At 37.3% G+C, this 22,970-nt stretch overlaps 1 pseudogene; it reads left to right on the plus strand.

The window, feature by feature from the left end:
* Window positions 1-9,406: 9,406 nt before the first annotated feature.
* LOC138827639 (U6 spliceosomal RNA) lies at window positions 9,407-9,505 on the plus strand (annotated as a pseudogene).
* The last annotated feature ends 13,465 nt before the right edge of the window (window positions 9,506-22,970 follow it).

A 22,970-nucleotide genomic window follows, 5' to 3' on the forward strand; every position in this document is an offset into this window, starting at 1 on the left:
AGCTATGATTTTAAATAATTGGAATAATTGTAAGATTTGAATATTTGAGTAGAAAAATGCATGAGAGAGATAGAATGAACCCATGTTCCAATGCTTTTAACTTAAGTGAAAATATTTTATGGTACTTCAGACAAAATAGAGTTACCTTGCAAATGATCATGGTTGTGCATTTGGGTGATGGAAATACTTTAATTACACAGGTGTAAATTAAATAGATTTTATTTGGGTAGATTGTACTTCTTAAACTAAGAACCTGGATGATGTCCCTGAGATTTTTCTCTCAAGGCTACCACTCTACTATTTGAACCACAGTTCCAATTCTGATTTTCTGTTGGTTGTTTGGTGATAAGAGGCTCCTGGACATTCTTGCCCAGGATGGCTTCAAACTATGATTGTAAGATCTCAGCCTCCCGAGTAACCAGGATGCCAGGCATGAGCCAACGATAGTTTTAATAATTTAGTAAATTGTACAGTTACTGAAATTATACATTATCATTATAACCTGCATAATATATGTGTGTATGTATATATCAATGAAATACGGATAGAAATATTTTAACATATTTTTGTATCTACAGTACATTCATGAAATCATCCATTGTAAAATAAAATGGAAAAAAGTTAATAAGGAGCAAAACAAAGGAAATTATCACATGTTTCTTGTTGTTGAATGGAATATGAATTCAAGAATCAGGTTGGGAAAATCATCTCTACGTTAACAAAATGGATAAGAGCTATTAATTCCAATCCATCTATTTGCCCATGTTGTGCAACCTCAAACAAGGGTGTCAAAACCAAACCACACTTTTTGCCTTTGCTTTTAACTCACCTGATATAATTTACGGGTTAGATGAAGTAATCAAATAAAGATTAAAATAATATTATGTGAGGCTATGAATTAGAGCTGAACATGATTATAAATATGATAATAACTAATTAAGTTGCATATTTCTTACGTTTACTCTGTCATGTCCCTCATTCCCACATTAGGAAAGTACATAGAAGGTTCTCACTAAATTATATGTACAATTATGAAAAAAATGTTTTGAAAGAATATGGGCACAGTGGTGTTTTAGCTTATTGAGACCTGTAGGGGTAAGTGTAGGGGTAAGTGTTTTTTTGAGGACTTGCAATACATTGTGATGAAGATGAAGGGAAGGATGTTCTTATTCTGGAAAACTGGATAGAGTATTGCTCCCACAAAGGAAGTGATGAATTATTCCATAGCGTAACAGTAAAATCACTTTCAAAATCATGTTCACTGCTGCACTATTAACTGTAGCCAAGTTACGGAAACAGCCCAGATGCCCTTTGGCAGAGTGATGATTAGAGAAAGTGTGGCACATATACACAATTGGATTGAACCCATCCATTTTGAAGACTGTTACATTATTTGCAACAAAATGGATAGATCTAAAAATATATTAATGGAACTAAGTCAGAGCCATATTTGGAAGCTAGAAATTTATACAAGTTTACACAAAATTATTAACCAAAGCATGCTATTTGCAGAGGAGTATTTCAAAGGTGTAATTTCTTATAAAATTGAACTTTACTTCAACAAAATGAATACCAGGAAACTATCACTTGGAATATGTGAGTGGAAGTCCAAAGGAAGGAATAAAGAGAAATATGGAGGAAGAGAGTGAAGGTGTAATATTCAATGCAGATAGTATGAAACTAGAAAAAATTGAAGTGGGGTGAGGTTTGGAAGGGTGTGGAAAAGTTATATAAAGAACCGTTTTTCTTAAAAAAAACTGATATGTTGAATGAAAATTCCTTTGTACAAGTATTTAAGATAATAAGAATATAATTAAAAACAATGGAGACATCTTATCTTAAATTCTATTTCCATCTCTTTTAAAAAATAAATTTATTTGCTCTATAATTTGATGATAGGGATGGATTTTGTGGCTAGCTAGATCATTGCACATCTGTCTCTTTCTTCTTCTCTCCCTTTCATTGTTCTCATAGGTAATATGATTGCTCCATAATTATCCTAATTTATTTTGCTTTTATATTTTTGGTTGCATCATTTCACTTTCTGCTCTGCCATATCCCAATCCATTTACATAGAAGACATTATTTCCTGTTTTCTCATTCTTAGAATAAGCTGCACAAGAAGACAACACTGGTCCTCATTTTCAGTCTCTACCTTTAAATATGGAGGAAAATCTTTCCTCTGCTCTCTACCAATTCCCTACTCTCCAGTTAGAATAATTTAGAATAGTAAAAATGAAAAAAGAGAAAATAAATAATAGTGAATAATAATAAAGCCATAGAATGAACGAAGAATGGAACAAGGGGCAAGTACAGCTAGAATACTTAATATACACATGTGAGAAAGGAAGTGGTAAATCGGAAATAAATCTTGTAGACGGGGTTGGTTGAGAATGATAGAAGGAGTGACTCTGATCCCGGAACATTGGACAATTAGATGGACATATTTGTAACACACTTTCACAACTTTTTGAAATTCAGTGAAAAAACACAACAAAAAACAAAAACACACAAAAATCACAACCAAACAGAAATCTCTATAGAGTACGATTATGACCTCTTAAAATTTTAAATAGTTAATGAAGGACAATCTTGGGAAAAGCATACAAAGCTGTTCGAAGTGAGCAATTTGGGGTAGAGGAGAATTTTTAACAGATTTAAATAGATTGTTTAAGGTTATAAATCACCTACATCTGCTCCAAATATTTTCTTCTGCGAGTTCTCTTGGTCTGAACTGGATATTCCAGTCCTGAGCCACACTTGATAGCTTGTGAAGATAGAATGGAAGAAACAAGATCAAGAACCCATTACTCCATTGGAGAGGAAACAGTCTTCTACGTTTTCTCTCATTTCTATTGACTACTTTTATTCATAAGTTTAAGTCAAGTGATTTGAATTAAATATTTCCTTCTTTGTTCTGGCAAAGTAATTGGTCAAAATAATTCACTAAATATTATTAGCCATTTTTTTCTATCATGCTGTTTTCTTGTCCAAGCGAGTCCATTAAACTTCCCCCTTGCATTTGGTTGCCACGGAAACCCAGCATCAATGTTAATGAGGACAATCACTAATGCAAAACTTTGTCTCCAAAATACCAGTCCAAGAAGCTGTGATCACAAATATTTAGCTATACATTTTTCTTTTTTCTTTTACTTTGAAAGTCTTCTTGTGTCTAAAGTGCCCTCAAAAATAAGTACTCTGCCAATTTTTGGATCAATCACTTACAACCTCAAAGATATTTTGCTAACAAGATGCTTAGAGGAAACCGAAGAATACTGCACTTTTATCTTCTCTCTTAAGAATCTCCTTAGATACCATATCAGGAACAGTGAAGTTATTCTTTGCAAAATTATTTCAATAGATTATTTTTTCTCTTCATCTTGCATTTGCTCAACAAGATCTATGGAGAAGAATAGAGTGGAATCACCCATCCTATGGATGACTGTCTTTTACAAAAGGACAATGCTCCTATGTCCTATTTCTCTGTCCTCCTCTTAGCTATTGCCTGATTTCCAACTAATCACAGATTCTTAGCTTCAAGTCTAATGAAGGTGAAGGACTATAAGGCCTCCCCCATTGCTACATTGTAGGGCTAGATCTCCAGCAGGATGTAAGTGTGAACGACGCACTCAAGGAACACACGTTGGGAGAACAGGCTTAAGCAGGTCTGGTTTATTTCTGCACAAGGGTTGGGATTTTATAGCCCCAGCTTTCCCAACCTCCTGAGTCCTTCCCAGCCAATTACTTAGCAGGGAGTTGATGATGGGCGCTGCTTGGTGACAGGCACTGATTGGTCCCCCGGGGGCATGTAGGGAGCACGGACAGCTCATGGCTGGAAAGCTAGGCACACGTGCCTGTGGGTCACGTCTCTATGAGCAGGAAGTGTGCTTCAACTGCTACTCTAGCTGACTCAAACAGATCTGACCGACTCTACCCACAAATTTTCCCTTTTCTTTTAAAAGGACCGTCATTATGGTGATCCGTCATTGGAGGCATTTTTGCCGGGAGTGCAAGCATTTAATAATTCCTAGGAGAGTAAGCCCTACAAGGGCACGGCCTCCCCAGATGACCAGAGAGGATGGCGAAAACCATTGTTGTAACTTTTTAAGCACATCTTCTAAAAAGGAGACAGAGGGAATAAGCTGAATGGTGGTCTGGTTTAGGTGGGTAACATCATGCAGCAGGTTTTGGTTGAAGTTTAAGTACTTAAGGGACTTAGGGCCTTTGATGTAGTTACTAAGTTCAGTGAAATTGGGTACGGGAGTGGAAAGCTGACAGACAGAATTAGTCATAGCATTACATAGTCCTCCTTGTTGTAATCAAAGAAACGTACTCTGTTCTTTGAGCAAGTCTATTTGTTGTTGGAGCACAATGAGGCATCCCTTAAGATGATTGGCAACTTGTAAATGTTATAATTCTATGGATGACAGTTGAGGGATGAGCTGGTTTATCTGTTGCACGGTGGACACGCTTTGGGACAGCAATATAATGGCGGTGGTAGCTGAAGCCACAGTAGCGGTGATTGCCGACCCGATTGCAAGGATCAATCCTACTGCTCTTTTAGTGCACGGATGAATCAATTGAACCTGGGAAAACTGAGAGTCATTAGTAGCCAGAACAATAAATGGGGGAACACGTACCAAACCTGCAAAAGGATATGAGTCATTGGGTTGCCAGTGATTGCTGAGAGTGCAAGTAGCGGAGGAGTTGTCTCCTAGACAAAAAAAATAATGGGGCTCTAACCACTACCATTCCTGACACCGGGTCATATCCAGATCAGTTACACCGACGAATATTGGCCAGTAGGAAAGGGGACAAACCGAGGCAGGAATGTGATGATCAAACGATTGGCATGGGGGGTCCTAGGTCTCCCAATCGTCCTCCTGAAGAGTCATAAAACTCCTTTAGATTTTGAGGTTTGGGATCTTTTTCAGATTGGTGTATATAGCTGGGTCTCTACCCTTAAAAGAGTTTTAAAAGAGAAACGATGAAGATGAACCAGTGGGTGAGGCTTCAATAGCCAAGAAGCTGTGTTTAATTGGAAATCAGGAAATTGCTTAGAGGAGGACATAGAAGTAGGACACAGAAGCGTTGTCCTTTTGTAACAGACCTGTCTTCTAAGGGATGGGTGATTTACCTCTATTCTTCTCCATACATCTTGGTGAGCAAATGCAAGAACAAGAGAAAAATAATATGTTGAAATAATTTTGCAAAGAAAAACTTCACTGTTCCTGATATGGTATCTAAGGAGAGTCTTAAGTGAGAAGATAAAAATGGAGTATTTTTTGGCTTCCTCTAAACATCTTGTTAGCAAAATATATCCTTGAGTTTAGAATTGATTGAAACAAAAAGTGATGGAGTACCTATTTTTCTGGGCAATTTAGACACAAGGAGACTTTCAAGGTAAAGGAAAAAAAAAGTTAGCAAAGTATTTGTAATCACAGTTTCTTGGATTGGTTTTCTGGAGACAATTTTTACATTAGATTTGTCCTCATTAACATAGATGTTGTTTCATGGCAACCAAATGCAAGAGGAAAGTTTAATGGACTCACTTAGTCAATTAAACAGCATAATCAAAAAAAATGGCAAATAACTTTTAGTGAATTATTTGACCAAATACTTTGCCAGAATAAAGAAGGAAAATGTAATTCAAAATGAATTGACCTAAAAGTATGAATAAAATGTAGTGAAGAGAGATGAGAGAAAAAATAGAGGATTGTTTTCTCTACAGTGGAGTAATGGGTTCTTCATCTTGTTTCTTCCATTACATTTTTCCAAGCTATCAATTGTGGCTCAGGACTGGAGTATCAAGTTCAGACAAAGAGAACTCATAGAAGAAAGATAATATTTGCAGCAGATATAGGTGATTTATAACCTTAGATAATCTATTTAAATCTGTTCAGAATCCTCCCCTATGCCAAACTACCCTCTTTGAACATCTTTGTTTGCTTTTACTAAGACTTACCTCCATTAACTGCTTAAAATTTTTGAGAGGTCATATTCATACTCCCTACAGATTGCTGTTTGGTTGTGATTTTTATGTGTTTTTGTGTTTTTAACTGAATTTCCAAAGTTTGAGCAGGTGTCTTACAATTAAATTTGTCCAACTAATTATCCATTGCTCCTGGATCACAGTGACACCATCTATCATTCTCAACCACCCCCTTCTCCAAGATTTATTTCTGATTTACCACTTCTTTCTCAAATATGTACATTGAGTATTCTAGCTGTACTTGCCACTTGTTCCATTTTTCATTCATTCTATGTCTTTACTATTATGGCTCTCTGGTTTCAACTTCCTGATAGTCATTCTTTTAAACTGTCTGTTAATATTTGAAAGGTTTATATACATTCCATGGAGTTTCAGTCCTGCACATACTTGAACTAATGTCATCTTATATTTCCATAATTCATTCATCTGCAATAACAATTTGCAAGACTGGAGACTTGAAACACTTAGACATGATTATATTCTCATCCATTTGAAGATTAATCATTAGTCAACAAGAAAGTTTAAAAATGGCTTTGAATATATTCTTAACTACCAGTTTTTATAAATGGTTTTGTACAATGATGTGTGATTATTTTATTTTACATGGAATAAAACTTTCTACTACCTATAAGTTTTGGAAAAAGAAGAAAAGTAACATATACTACTATAGAAGAATATGATAGAAATAGAAGATAGATTTTGTCACATCTCAGATGAGTACCCATATTCAAGAATTAAAGACATATTTCTTACTGTGTTAGACAGAGGGAAAACAAAACAGCATATGATAAGGCAAGTATTTGTGACTTTTTAAAATGCCCCTTATTAAGTGATGAAATTTACTTTATTAGCTAATGTTTAGGGTTGAAATATGGGAGGCTGACCTATTTAACACATTTCTGGAAGGCACCTACTGAGCAACACAAATGGTGCGTGGTACTATTTCTAGACTTTAATGAATGGTTGAACCTGTCTGACAATAGTGCTGGGTAAATGAATCAACTCTATTATAACTTACTCCCTACACTTGAAAAACTTGTAATGTCACTAAGTGTCATCTACTTATCAAATGTTGTTTTGGTAAGTGTGATTTCAAAAAGTTTCTTTGAAAAGGAATACACTTTCAGGAGATTAAATGTAGGTTGGTTTGAGAATGACAACATTTTTATACCACAGAACCAAGTTGTACTAAAGTACCAGTGTTTTGAAGCACAAACGATCTTCTCAATTAATGTTTTGCTGAATTACATTTAACCTCTAAGTCGTTTTCCTGACCATGGTAGATCAATCACAGATCTATCCTTCCAGGAACTATTTTTTGGGCCCACTTATGCTGGACTGAAATATTACATTAGTCATTAGGGGAGGGGTATTAAAAATAATCTTGTGACACTTTCTGATCTTGTTCACTCATATGGGCTGGTCATCTGTAAATTCAGTTTGAAATACAGTAATTTCTCTCGATTTTGTGACTTCATCTTTCATTTTAAGTTGCCTTACATTACACAGTTGCTTGCTGCTAATTCTTGTTTCTCGAGGAATTGAAGCCCTGAAATATAAGAAATGAGAAATTGAGATGGATTTTCAGTTACTGTCTGCTGGCATGTTGCGTAGGCCTAGGTGAGAAGTCTTGCCCCTGTTATCTGATGATGCAGGTAACCCAGCCATAAGATATTAGGACCCATGGGTCTATAGAAGAATAATGTCTTTTAGATATCATAGTAGCACAATTGGAGTATAATATGTAGGAATGCATCAGAAATATGTAGAAAAACAGTTTGGGACCAGTGAGTTAAAACAATAAATAGAGCATCAGAGTAAAATCTCTTAGAGATTAGAGGAAAACAACATTGATTTTTAAAAATGTGAATTCAGAAGACCATGAACACTTAGAAGGCATCACAAGTTTATACCGAAGACATTGCATTGATACTTTTTATATTCTAATATATATTATAAACCTAATTTTTTATATTCCAATTCTATTTATTGGAATAAATAAATATCAATTTATTTATCAAATTATCAATTGATTCTAGTAAGTTTCACTGTGTGAAATATAAATTCAGCACATATAAATATAAAATATATAACTAAATATAATATAATAAAATGGCACATGTTTTGCATTGCTCTGTTTTGGTTAGGGAATCAAAAGCAACTCTGTTTTAAAGTATTTTTCCATTATCTCTACCTCAGTGTTTGATAGAGTTAGACTTAAACCTTTAACTTTTGTAGATTTACAGACTGGAGGCAAGAGGAAACATTACAAATTTAAGGCCTAATAACAAGGAGAAACATATGGATTTCTCCTGGAGCTATGAAAATATTTGGTGATAGAAAGGCAGTAGTCTAAGTTCCTGCCTGGTTGGTAGGTAGACAGGCCAGGACATTAGGTAATCATGCATATGAACAATTTTTTCACTTTCTTGGCTTTAGCTACTTTTGAAATGGTAGGGATAATAAACAATTATATTTTGATAAAAACCTTCCAGTCTGAAAAGTTCTGTCTGAAATATTCATTTTTATTTTTTTTGAGAGAAACTTTTTATTTTTTTTTAATTTAATTTTATTTTATTTGTGAACATACTGTACAGAGGAGTTACAATTACATGGGCAGGATAATGCGTACATTTCTTACCAAGCATTGCAGCCTCCTCCTTTGTTTACCCTTCACATCCCTTCCCAGCCTCCCCCATACCCCCCCAATCCCAATCTTTCTCCTCCCCCCCTTCCACCCCCCCCCGCACCAACGTTGTAAAGCTAGTTTTGGACATGACAACTTGTACTTCTCATTGTTGCAACAGGTCCACCTGTGTCATTAAACAACTGGTTTTCCCCATCTCCTCCACAAGTTATACTGACATCAAATATAGTGAAAGCAGAGGTTATACTGTGGGGGAGGGATATACATATGATCCCTTGGAACTAACATTTATTTTGTTCAAGTAAGACAATTTACGCAATCAGGGTAAGACATTCTGGTTGGTCTGATCCTACATGGAAGAAGGGTAAAGTGTCAGGTAGACATTTGTGCCAATGAGACCTCATTTGGGAAAATTTCAGCTGCAGAAGTTTACAAGTAGCTCTTTGAATCCATTAGCTACACAGAGCAAACTCAGTTGAATAAATAAGTACTTGAAAAAGCCATCCCCTTTGGACCTAGCTAAAAATGCTTCAAAGTATGATTAAACTAAAATGAAAACGATTTAAAATAGTCATTGACAAAAAAAATACAAACGTGAGCAATCAACTGAACAATATAATTATTTTCCATTATACACAGAATTTTAGGGAAATAAGATCAGTAAAATTGTTAGGAACAATAAGGTTTCCTTGTTACAAACAGGCACCCAAGGATATAATCCTGTATAAATATTGCATCATTAACTACCTAAATTTAGAAGACATTACATGCTTTAGCAGCACATGTACCCAAATTACACCAATACAGAGATTAACATGGCAATTGCAAAGGATGATATGAAAATCTGTGAATTATTCCAGATTTTTCATTCTTCAGATGCAAGAAATGAAAAACAATTATTAAAAAGTTGATTACAAAATTAGAAATGTAACAATAAATGTAATTCATATAAATAAAAGTTTGACATCAGTGTATTAAATCTTCACATTAGAAAGGCCTTTACATAGCATAATCGTTATAAAACTTTTAAAATTAGACAACATTGTCATTTTATTCCAATGAAATATACTATAAGTACCTAGTAAAAAAGGAATCTTAAACTGTTTTGGTATGATATGCAATTTGAAAGGACACATTTATTAATGAACCTATATATTATAAAACAATGTAGAATTCGAAGTCTTTTATCTAGGAAAGAAGAAAATAGATTATGGGCATTATACAAACAGAATACAGAATATTTTAAAGTATAATTTTTCTCATAAGCACCAGAAATATCTTTAGTTTCTTTAGTACTCATTTCAACAGATAAATTAAAATTATTTCTGAATAAAAAAAGCAAAAACTCGAGGGGGTCAAAGATGGTGATGGGGAAGTAGGGGAATGCCACAGCTCTCCCCAACCAAAAAGAGAGTTTGAGTTCCAACGTTTAATCTCCCCAAGAGACCGACAACAAAAAAAATCAACATCCAGAGAAAAACAGGAGTTGAAAAGAAGAATTTCACAACAGAGAAGCTTGAAGACGTCTCCTCCAACATCTATTGGTCACAAAGCAGCGTGCCAAGCCATGGCCAGCCCAGCCTGGTGGGAGCTGCCGGTGGCCCAGAGACACAGGGAGTTGTCTGCAGATCACCCGTACCAAAGACCCCTGGGGTATCAGTGTCAGACTGGCTGATCCTGATGAATGAAGAAACCTCTGAGCAGGGAACTTACACAAAGATCCCACCTCTTCCCCTCACTCTCCATTGGAGCAGAGAGGGTCCATCCCACCAAAGCCACTCAGCCCCATGGCAGGAACTTCAGAGATACATGAGATGCCCACAGAAGACCAGAGCAGAACTGAGAGGAACTGGTGCTGATCCAGAGATCGCAAACAGAGACAAACCCCAGCAATCAGAACCTGCACAGAGGCCCCTCCCCACCCCTCTGGTGGACGCCGGAGGCCCATCCCGTGGAGTGGACCCAAACAGTGTCAAAGGAGGCAGTGACAGAATAGAAACACACAGAGCCACCACCTCTCAGCCTAGCCCACAACCACCTCAATTGAACTCTGACTGCAATGGCAACCAACAACCTACATCACACAGAAACAACTAGCTCCAGGGTGAGTACCCCGCAGGGGACACTGTATTCCTCAAGGGAGACCAGAGCTGGTGGGAATCCCCAGACCCCCTACCCCAAAACCTGCACCACAGGACCCACTAAAACTAGAAACTTTTCAAGAGTTCCACCCGCCCATGGATCACACTCAGCTGGCCAGGCTAGAACAAGAGAGACCCTGGAAGGAAGCTTAAATGCCCAAGCCTGGAACAGCGCCACTGGGTCAAGACACCCAACGGTGGAAGAAATTTGAACTGTGTACTCAAAGCTGTGTAATCTAGGTGGGATACACAGCAGCACAGGTCCAACAAGTGTGCCCAGGCTGGGGTCTGGGACCAGGCCTGGGTATCTGGTGCCTGTGCAACATAACCAACTCCTCCCAACTGAAATCAGAAGCTGAGCATACACCTCAGCAGAAGGGAGAAAAACAGGGAACTGCACTCCTGGTAATCATGCCTGTGACAGCAAAAGATGCGGGGGGTTCAGGACAAGAGAAGCCCAAACTTCACAAGAACCTGACCCATGTATTCTAGGCTAGGAATTGAACAACACAGGCCTCTAGCAACCGATAATAGTCAGGAGCTCAGGCTGGTAAGGTGCTCAGCAGTACAGTGCTTGCAAGAGGCCCTGGATCTGATTCCTCAGCAAAACATAAGCAGAAAGGGCCAGATGTGGTGCTTTGGGTCAAATGGTAGGGTGCCAGCCCTGAGCTGAAGTGCTGAGGGACAGCACCCAAGACCAGAGATCAAGCCCACAAATAGCCAAAAAAGTAAACCAAAACAAAACATCAGGAGACCATAGCAGACTCCAGCATCTGGGAGAGTACATCCAGCACATCCGAACTTGCCAAGAGCACCTTTAGGAACAAACAGGAGCAGTCTAGGCTGCTCAACCCTTCTAAAGGCGGGAACTGCCAGTGATCTACAGCAGAGAGCTGAGAATCCTGAGGGTCAGACCAGCAGCTGGAGGTCGGCCCCCAACAGAACCGAGATCAGGTACAGAGTCTCTCTACCAGCACAGAAACAGTAACCAAGCAAAGACAGACACCTATTGACCAAAACAAAATTTCAGATTAGTCTGCAATAATCCCTGAATAACCATTAGAAAATCACAGAGAAATATTACAAGGTTTATCAACACCTAGGATAGCAAGCTATCTCTAAAAGCCAGCAGCAACCCAGGGGAGAGCCCCACAGGGAGCGAAGCAGGAATGGAAGACAAACACTACATCCAAGACATGCTGGAGGCAATGACTCAAGAAATAAAGTGAGAAATAGACCAGAAGTTGAAAGAACACCAGGTCGAAATACCAAAAGAGGTGCAGGACATCAAACAGGAGATGTATGCAAAAATAGAGGTAGCACACACCTCACTAAGCCATGAGATAAGTGACAAAATAGAGGCAGTACACACCTCATTAAGAGGTGAGGTTAGTATTTTGAAAACCAACATTGAATCCATTGAAATCAAAATGAGTCCATTTCCTCCATGCAAACCACAATGGAAGACACAGTTAACAGAGTGAACAAAATGTAATACAGAAGACAGAATACATCAACTGGAACAAAAAATGACAGATATGGAAAAATCACTTAAATTATACCAAAGGGAAATTCAAGGGCAAGCAGATAGTGCCAAGAAATTTAACCTTCATATACGAAGGTAAGGAATATCAAAGCAAGGGATTGCAACACCTATTTCACAAGATAATCGGTGGAAATTTTCCCCATCTGAAAAAAGAACATCTTACCCACATAACAGAAGCATATAGAACACCTAACAAGCAGGATCCCAGGAGAAACACTTATAGACACATTATAGAATAAATGATAGATCTGAATGATAAGGAAACAATCTTGCATGCAGCAAAAATGAAGAAGGAGCCATACTACTATAGGAAAAATATTAGAATCACTACAGATCTCTCCACACAAACACTGAACGCAAGAAAGGCCTGGGAAAGTACCCCATGAGCCCTGAGAGCCAATAACTGCCAACCCAGACTGATATAATCAGAAAAGCTAGCATTCACATTCGATGGAGAACTGAAAATTTTTAATAGCAAAGAAAAACTAAATTAATACATAAACATTAAGCCAGCATTACAAAGACTACTAAGAGGTTGAACACAACCTGAGAAAAGCAACCAGGAACAGGGACCTGCACCCAGACAGGCATTAATAGAAGTCTATCTGAGCAAGGACAGAGGAAAGGAAAGATGAAAAACAGTGAACATAATGCATCTCTCTATACTATCACTTTTGCAGCGTTATTTACCATAGCTAAGATATGGAACCAACCCAGATGCCCCTCAGTAGATGAATGGATCAAGAAAATGCGGTATATATACACAATGGAATTCTATGCCTCCATCAGAAAGAATGACATTGCCCCATTTGTTAGGAAATGGAAAAACTTGGAAAAAATTATATTAAGTGAAGTAAGCCAGGCCCAAAGAAATGTAGGTCCCATGGTTTCCCTTATTGGTAATATCTAGTAGATGTATGAGTTAAGCGGAAAAGGTCAGATAACGTGATGGCAGGAAAATGAACCCTTAGATATGTATTTTAATGTTTTTTTTTCTTTCATGCATGTGTTACTAATGCATTTATAAGATTATCTCTTTGTGGCTTTGTATGTCCCTCCCCCACAGTATAACACCTGCTTTCACTATATTTGATGTCAGTATAACTTGTGGAGGAGAAGGGGAAAAACCAGTTGTTTAAGCATACAGGTGGACCTGTTGCAACAATGAGAAATACAAGTTGTCATGTCCAAAATGAGCTTTACAACGTCGGTGTGGGTGGGGGGGTGAAAGGGGGGGGAAGGAGAAGGATTGGGATTGGGGGGGAGGGGGGAGGCTGGGAAGGGATGTGAAGGGTAAACAAAGGAGGAGGCTGCAATGCTTGGTAAGAAATGTACGCATTATCCTGCCCATGTAATTGTAACCTCTCTGTACAGTATGTTCACAAATAAAATAAAATTAAATTAAAAAAAAAGATTAACGGGCTTACTTCACCAATCAAAAGAAAAATAACTGCAGTTTGGATCCTAAAACATGACCCATCCATCTGTTGCCTCCAGGAGACCCACCTCTAAGCCAAACATGCAAACAAACTCAGAGAGAAGGGTTGGAAAAAGATCTACCATTCAAATGCACCTAGTAAGAATGCAGGCGTAGCAATCCTTATATCTGACAAAATAAACTTGTCATTAAATTCATTACAATGTCAAACCATCCCTGCATCTCTGGGATGAAGCCTGCCTGCTCATAGTGTATGATTTTTTTAATGTGTTTCTGGATTCTTTTAGCTAGAATCTTGTTAAGGATCTTTGCACCTGTGTTCATCAAGGAAATTGGCCTGTAATTCTCCTTTTTGGTTGGGTCTTTGCCTGGTTTGGGGATGAGTGTGATATTGGCTTCGTAGAATGAGTTTGGGATAGCTCTCTCCTTCTCTGTTTCTCTGAAGAGCTTGAGGAGTGTGGGTATTAGTTCTTCTTTAAAGGTCTTATAGAATTCTGCTATGAATCCATCTGGTCCTGGGCTTTTTTGGTTGGAAGACTTTTGATAGCTTCTTGTATCTTGTTGTAGGATATTGGTTTATTTAATTGGTTTCTTCTTTGCTCAGTTTGGGCAACTTGGATTTCTCTAAAAAGGAATCAATATCTGCCAGGTTTTCTTCCTTTAGAGATTATAACTTTTGAAAATAGTCCATTAAGATTGTTTGGATATCTTGGGTAGTGTTATGATTTTTCCCGTGGTATCCCGAATCCTGTTAAAATGGATTTCCTCTCTTCCTTTTTTAATTAATCTTGCAAACGATCCATCAATTTTGTTTATTTTTTCAACGAACCAGCTTTTTGTTAGGTTAATTTTGGCTGTAATTTTTTTATTTTCTAATTGGTTAATCTCTGCTCTTAATTTGGTTATCTGGCTCCGTCTAGGAACTTTAGTTTCCATTTTTTCATGTTTTTCTAGCTGTTTTAATTGCAACATGAGATTATTTACTTGGTCTGTCTCCATTTTCTTGATGTGGGCACTGATGGCAATAAATTTGTCCATCAGGACTGCTTTTGTTGTGTCCCACAAGTTTCTTTGAGAGATTTTTTTCATTTTCATTGAGTTGTAGGAAATGTTTTATTTCTTCTCTGATCTCTTCCATTACCCAGGCATTGCTAAGGAGTGTGCTGTTCAATTTGCATGTATTAGAGAAATTTCTGCGGTATGCTTTACTGGCTTGATTCCACCATGGTCAGATAGGATACAGGGGATTATGTCATCCCTTTGTATTTGCTTAAGTTTCTTGCATGAAGTATGATATGGTCTATTTTGGAGAAAGTTCCATGAGCTGCTGAGAAGAATGTGTACTATGTTGTTTTACGGTGAAATACTCGGTATATGTCAGTTACTTCCGCTTGAAGTATGGCCTCACTTAATTTGGTAGCTTCTTTGCCAATCCTCTGGTTGGTAAGCCTGTCCTTTGGTGAGAGCAGTGTGTTGAAGTCTCCTAGTATTATCGTATTGGGATCTATTTTATTCTGTAAGTCAATAAATGTAATCCAACACATCAACAGAGCCAAGGTCAAGAATCACATGATTTAGCATTACCCTGCCCATGTAATTGTAACTCCTCTGTACAGTATGTTCACAAATAAAATTAAATTAAATTAAAAAAAAAAGAATCACATGATTTTTGCCACAGATGCAGAAAAGGCCTTTGATAAAATTCAACATTCATTCATGCTAAAGGCTCTGGAGAAAACAGAAATAGAAGGAACATTTCTTAAAACAATAAAACCATTTATGACAGACCAATAGCCAATATTATATTTAATGGGGAAAAGCTACAACCAATTCTCCTAAAATCATGAAGAAGGCAAGGATGCCCACTGTCTCCACTGCTCTTCAATATAGTCCTGGAACCCTTAGCCAGGTCAATAAGGCAAAAAAAAAAAATACATGAAAGGGATCCGCATAGGGAAAGAAGAGGTTAAACTATTCCTTTTTGCAGTCAACATGATACTATACTTTCATGATCCCAAAAACTCCATCCCCAAACTCTTAGAAATCATAAATCACTTCGGCAAAGTAGCAGGATACAAAATAAACCCACAAAAATCAGCTGCCTTCCTGTACACTGACAATGTACAAGAAGAGAGGGAAATAAAGGGAATAACCCTATTCACAATAACCTCCCCCAAAATAAAATATTTAGGAATTAACCTAACCAAAGATGTAAAAGAACTATTTAATGAAAATTATAAAAAGATAAAGAAAGAAATTTCAGAAGACACTAGGAAATGGAAAGACCTCCCACGCTCTTGGATAGGTCAATTTAATATAGTGAAGATGGCAATACTGCCAAAATTAATATACAAATTCAATGCAATTCCTATTAAAATCCTAATGATGTACATCACTGAAATACAGAAAACAGTCCAAAAATTCATATGGAACAACAAAAGACCTAGAATAGCCAAACCAATTCTAGGGAATAAAGACAAAATGGGAGGGATATCCATGCTGCACTTCAAACTATACTACAGAGCTATAATAACAAAGACAGCATGGTACTGGCACAAAAACAGACCCGAAGACCAATGGAACAGAATAGAAGATCCAGAAATAAATCCACAGGCCTAGAGCCAGATGATATTAGACAAAGGAGCCAAAGACATACAATGGAAGAAACACAGCCTCTTCAACCACTAGTGCTGGAAAAACTGGGCTGCCACATGCAGAAAACTAAAAGTGGACCCCAGCCTATCACCATGAAGCAACATCAACTCAAAATAGATTAAAGATCTTAACATTAAAACTGAATCTCTGAAACTACTGCAGGACAGAGTAGGAGAGACACTTGAACTAATAGGCACAGGAAGGTACTTCCTGAACAGAGTCCCAGGATCACAACAAATTGGGGAGAGACTCAACACATGCGACTACTTTAAAATAAAAAGCTTCTGCACAGCTAAATCTATTGCAACCAAGCTAAAAAGACAAATAACTAATTGGGAAAAAATATTTACCAGCAACATATCAGACAAGGGGTTAACATCCAGTATATACAGGGAACTCAAGAAACTAACCCTCCTAAACCTAACAAATCAATTACTAAATGGGCAAGGGAAGTAAAGAGGGACTTTGCAGAGGAAGAAATAAAAATGGCAAAGAAACACATGAGGAAATGTTCATCATCCCTGGTGATGAAGGAAATGCAAATAAAGACAACCATGAGATACCACCTTACCCCAGTCAGAATGTCTGACATCCTCAAGTCAGCCAACGACAATTGCTGGAGGGGATGTGGAGAAAGAGGAACACTATTACACTTTGGTGGGAATGTACACTTATACAACCACTTTGGAAAGCACTCTGGAGGGTCCTTAGAAAGATAAAGATTGATCTCCCTTATAACCCAGTCATACCACTTTTAGGCATCTACCCTGAACAACAGGAACCAATATACAATGACACGTGCACCTCAATGTTTATTGCAGCACTGTTCACAATAGCTAGTATATGGAAACAACCCAGATGCAGCACCACAGATGAATGTATCCAAAAATTATGGTATCTACAAACAATGGAATATTATGCAGCCATTAGAAATGACAAAATAATGGCATTTGCAGGGAAATGGATGGAGCTAGAAGGTGATCATGTTGAGCAAGGTAAGCCAAGAGCAAAGAGACAAACGGTACATGGTCTTCCTTATAAGTGGATGCTAAATCCAAAATGTTAGGTGATACGACAAAATTAACAGGCTTAAGAAAGAAAGAACTCCCACACATCTGGTCGAAACACTACTAAATATCCCCATACTGCTGATCACATGTATGTTGTATTGTGTACACCGTTATATGTTATAGAATGTGATAGACAATTTACTCCAGGAAAGTTAGAATTAACTTATGACTTTAAATGAGCATCATTATTTCACAATACTGTGAAATTTGGGAAGTTATGTAATCACTTAATCACAATTAAAAAAAAAGAACCTCAGGGAAGTAAGGAAGGAAGGGATGGTATGGGGAAAACAATAGAGGGGGTTACAATGTTCAATAGGAAGTGTACTCATTACCTTGCTCATGTAACTGTAACCCTCTGTATAGTATCTGTACAATAAAAAATTAAAAAAAGATCCAATCAACAGTAAAAAAATAAACTAAAATCAATACAAAAAGACAAGGATGGACACTACATATTAATACAGGGAACAATACAAGAGGAGGATATTACCATCATCTACCTATCATTCCCCAAACATCGGTGCACCCAAATATGTTAAGCAAATACTCTCAAACTTACAGAATAAAATAGATCCAATATGATAATACTAGGAGACTTTTAACACCCCACTCTCACCAAAGGACAGGTCTACCAACCAGAGTATTGGCAAAGAAGCTATCGAATTAATGAGGCCATACTTCAAGCAGAACTGACATTTACCAAGTATTTCACCCTAAAAACAACACAGTACACATTCTTCTCAGAACCTCATGGTACTTTCTCCAAAATAGACCATATAATAGTTCATGCAATAAACTTAAGCAAATTCAAGGAGATTGACATAATCCCCTGTATCCTATCTGACCATAGTGGAATCAAGCTAGTTCTCAATAACAAAACATACTGCAGAAATTACTCAAATACATGGAAATTGAACAGCTCACTTCAAAGCGATGCCTGGGTAATGGAAGTGATTAAAGAAGAAATTAAAAAATTCCTACAACTCAATGAAAATGAAAATACCTCTCAAAAACCTTTTGGGACACAGCAAAAGCAGTCCTGATGGACAAATTTATTGCCATCAGTGCCCACATCAAGAAAATAGAGACAGACCAAGAAAATAATCTCATGTTGCAATTAAAACAGGTAGAAAAACATGAAAAAATGGAACCTAAAGTTACTAAACAGAGCCAGATAACCAAACTAAGAGCGGAGATTATTGAAATAGAGAATTGGAGAATCATAGCCAAAATTAACCAAACAAAAAGCTGGTTGAAAACATAAATAAAATTGATAGATATTTGGCAAGATTAATTTAAAAAAGAAGAGAGGAAACCCATTTTAACAGGATTAGGGATGCCACGGGAAAAATCACAACATGTACCCAAGATGCCCAAACAATTTTAACAGACTACTGTGAAAAGTTATACCCTCTAAAAAAAGAAAACCTGGCAGAAATGGATGCATTTTCAGAGAAATACAAGTTTCCCAAATTGAGCAAGGAAGAAGTAAATCAATTAAATAAGCCAATATCCTACAAGGAGATATATGAAGCAATCCGAGGTCTTCCAACAACAAAAAAAGCCCAGGACCAGATGGATTCGCAACAGAATTCTATATGACCATTAAAGAAGAACTAACACCTATACTCTTCAAGCTCTTCAGAGAAACAGAGAAGGAGGGAGCTGTCCCAAACACATTCTACGAAGCCAATATCACATTCATCCCCAAACCAGGCAAAGACCCAACCAAAAAGGAGAATTACAGGCCAATTTCCTTGATGAACACAGGTGCAAAGGTCATTAACAAGATTCTAGCTAACAGAATCCAGAAACCCCTTAAAAAAACCATACACTAAAACCAAGTAGGCTTCATCCCAGAGATTCAGGGATGGTTTAACATACATAAGTCAATAAATATAATCCAACACATCAACAGAGCCAAGGTCAAGAATCACATGATTATCTCCACAAATGCAGAAAAGGTTTTTGATAAAATTCAACATTCATTCATGCTAAAAGCTCTGGAGGCAATAGGAATAGAAGGAACATTTCTTAAAACATTAAAAGCCATTTACGACAGACCAATTGCTAGTACTATACTTAATGGGGAAAAGCTACAACCAATTCTCTTAAAATCAGGAACAAGGCAAGGATGCCCACTGTCTCTTCTCCTGTTCAATATAGCCCTGGAACTCTTAGCCAGGTCAATAAGGCAAGAAAAAGACATAAAAGATCTGTATATGGAAAGAAGAAATTAAACTATCCCTTTTTGCAGGTGACATCATACTATACCTTCACGATTCCAAAAATTCCATCCCCAAATTCTTAGAAATCATAAATCACTTCAGCAAAGTAGTATGATACAAAATAAACCCACAAAAATCAGTTGCCTTCCTGTACACTGACAATGTAAAAGCAGAGAGAGAAATAAAGGAAAGCAAGCCCATTCACAATAACATCCCCCAAAATAAAATATTCAGAAATTAACCTAACCAAAGATGTAAAAGAACTATTCAATGAAAACTATAAAAAGTTAAAGAAAAAAATTACAGAAGATACTAGGAAATGGAAAGACCTCCCATGCTCTTGGATAGGCAGACAATATAGTGAAAATGGCAATTCCGCCCAAATTATTATACAAATTCAATGCAATTCCTATTAAAATCCCAATGATGTATTTCTCTGAAATACAGAAAACAGTCCTAAAATTCATATGGAACCACAAAAACCTAGAATATCCAAAAGAATTCTAGCAAATAAAGACAACATGGGAGTTATATCCATGTCGCACTTCAAACTCTACTATAGAGCCCTAATAACAAAGACAGCATGGTACTGGCACAAACACAGAACCGAAGACCAATAGAATAGAATAGAAGATACAGAAATAAATCCACATGCCTACAGTCAGCTGATATTTGACAAAGGAACCAAAGACAGACGATGGAAGAAACACAGCCTCTTCAACCACTAGTGCTGGGAAAACTGGGTGGCCACATGCAGAAGAAAAAAGTGGACCCCAGCATATCACCATACACCAACATCAGCTCAAAATGGATTAAAGACCTTAGTATTAAACCTGAATCTCTGAAATCTCTGCAGGCAGAGTAGGAGAGACACTTGAACTTATAGGCCCAGGAAAGAATTTCATGAACAGAGTCCCAGGGTCACAACAAATTGGAGTGAGACACGACAAATGGGACTACCTTAAAATAAAAAGCTTCTGCAAAGCTAAACCTATCACAACCAAGCAAGAAAGACAACCAATTAATTGGGAAAAATATTTACCAGCAGTATATCCAACAAGGGGTTAATATCCAGTATATACAGGTAACTCAAGAAACTAATCCCTCCCAGAGCTAACAAACCAATTACTAAATGGACAAGGGAACTAAAGAGAGACTTCTCAGAAGAAGAGATAAAAATGGCAAAGAAACACATTAGGAAATGTTCACCATCCCTGGTTTTGAAGGAAATGTAAATAAACACAACCATGCGATACCACCTTACCCCAGTCAGAATGTCCCACATCCTCAAGTCAGCCAATGACAAATGCTGGAGGGTATGCAGAGAAAAAGGAACCCTACTACACTGCTGTTGGGAATGTACACTTATACAACCAATTTGGAAAACAGTCTGGAGGGTCCTAAGAAAGCTAAATATTGTCCTCCCTTATGACCCAGTCATACCACTTCTAGGCATCCATCCTGAACAACAGGAACCAGTATACAAGGACACATGCACCTCCATGTTTATTGCCATACTGCTCGTAATAACCAGGGTATGGAAACGACCCAGATGTCCCACCACAGATGAATGGATCCCAAAATTGTGGTATCTGTACACAATGTAATATTATGCAGCCATTAGAAATGACAAAATAATGGTATTTGCAGGGAAATGGATGGAGCTAGAATGTGATTATGTTGACCAAGGTAAGCCAAGAGCAAAGAGACAAACGGTACATGGTCTCCCTGATAAGTAGATGTTAAAACCAAAATGTTAGGTAATACGACAAAATTAACAGGACTTAAGAAACAATCTGATCGAATCTCTACTAAATAACCCCATGCTGCTTATCACATGTATGTTGTATATGTGTACAATGGAGGGGAACCAGGAAGACGACATAGAACTAGAAGGAATCAGGGAAAAACCCATCAGCTGCACTGGACATTGACCAAAATGAACTAAGCAAGTTAATGGCAGGGATGGGAGGGAGGAAACAAGTGGGAAAACAGGAACAGCTGATGTTATGCAAAACAAAAGAAATGTACATACCAACCAATGTGGAAGGTATAACTGTATCGCAAAGCTCATAGAACTCATAAATGTTATAGACTGTGATAAACAATTTGCTCCAGAAATGTTAGAATGTGTTTGTGACTTTAACTGAGCATCACTATTCCACAATACTGTGAAATTAGGGAAATTATGTAACCACTTAATTACAATAAAAATAGCAAAACTCTCCAGAAATCATTATAGATATATACAACTAACTCTTGAATACATTTTGAAATCAAAGTCAGGCAATTCACTTGGAAGACTTCCATGGAATCCATTAATTGTTACAATAAGCTATTGTTGTTATTTAGATTGTGAAAATATTTTGTATGGAAACAAAGAATGCAATGGCATTTTTGAAATTTAATAAACTTAACCAAACCATTATGACTTAGGAGAGCAATTTGTGCAGCCTTGCAAAACTTCAAAGAGATAGTGATACATACTTATCCTTTTGGCAATATCAAATACAGTTTCTTCCAAGTTGTTTTTCAGACCTGATTTGACATAATGGTTCAACAGAAGCAGATCCAAAATATCTTTGCTATCTCTATTCCCAGCAGCAAGATGCAATGGAGTCATTGGTATCTGCATCATGATGAAGTAAGAAAAAAGCCACTCTAGTATTATTCCACATATAAGCACTGCACAGGGTTATCCAACCATCTACAGTTATTGCATGAATATCTGCCGCTTGAGCCAACAACTCATGGACATTGTCTATGTGTCCACTGTAGGCTTCCTGATGAATATGGGTATACTCATCGTCATCCCTAGTATTCACATGAGTGGCCTTTTTGGAAAGTAGTCTCCGCACTGTAATAACCTGATTATTTTCAGCAGCCCAAAGAAGAAATTTGCATGGATCTTACTCCATTTTTTTTGCAATTGATATCATTCCTCACTTTTTCATCAAGTTCCTCATATTCCTAAGAATTGCCTAACTAGAGACTTTGAGTGACAGTGGGAATGAGGCGTCCATGTATTTCCCTAATAGTTCACATTAGTTGAACTGTTCAGAAAAATCCTGTGACTTTTCTGCAGCTGTTTTTTCAACATGATTTATTTTCCCTTTTTCCATTTTTACTATTTGAAATTATTCTAATTGGAGAGTAGGGAATTGATGGATAGCAGAGGAAAGATTTTCCTCCATATTCAAAGATACAGACTGAAAATAAGGACCAGTAGTGTCTTCATGTGCAGCTTATT

Source organism: Dipodomys merriami, unplaced genomic scaffold (assembly GCF_024711535.1).
Source record: "Dipodomys merriami isolate MVZ:Mamm:240054 unplaced genomic scaffold, mDipMer1.0.p SCAF_159, whole genome shotgun sequence".
In the NCBI taxonomy this organism is placed as follows: domain Eukaryota; kingdom Metazoa; phylum Chordata; class Mammalia; order Rodentia; family Heteromyidae; genus Dipodomys; species Dipodomys merriami.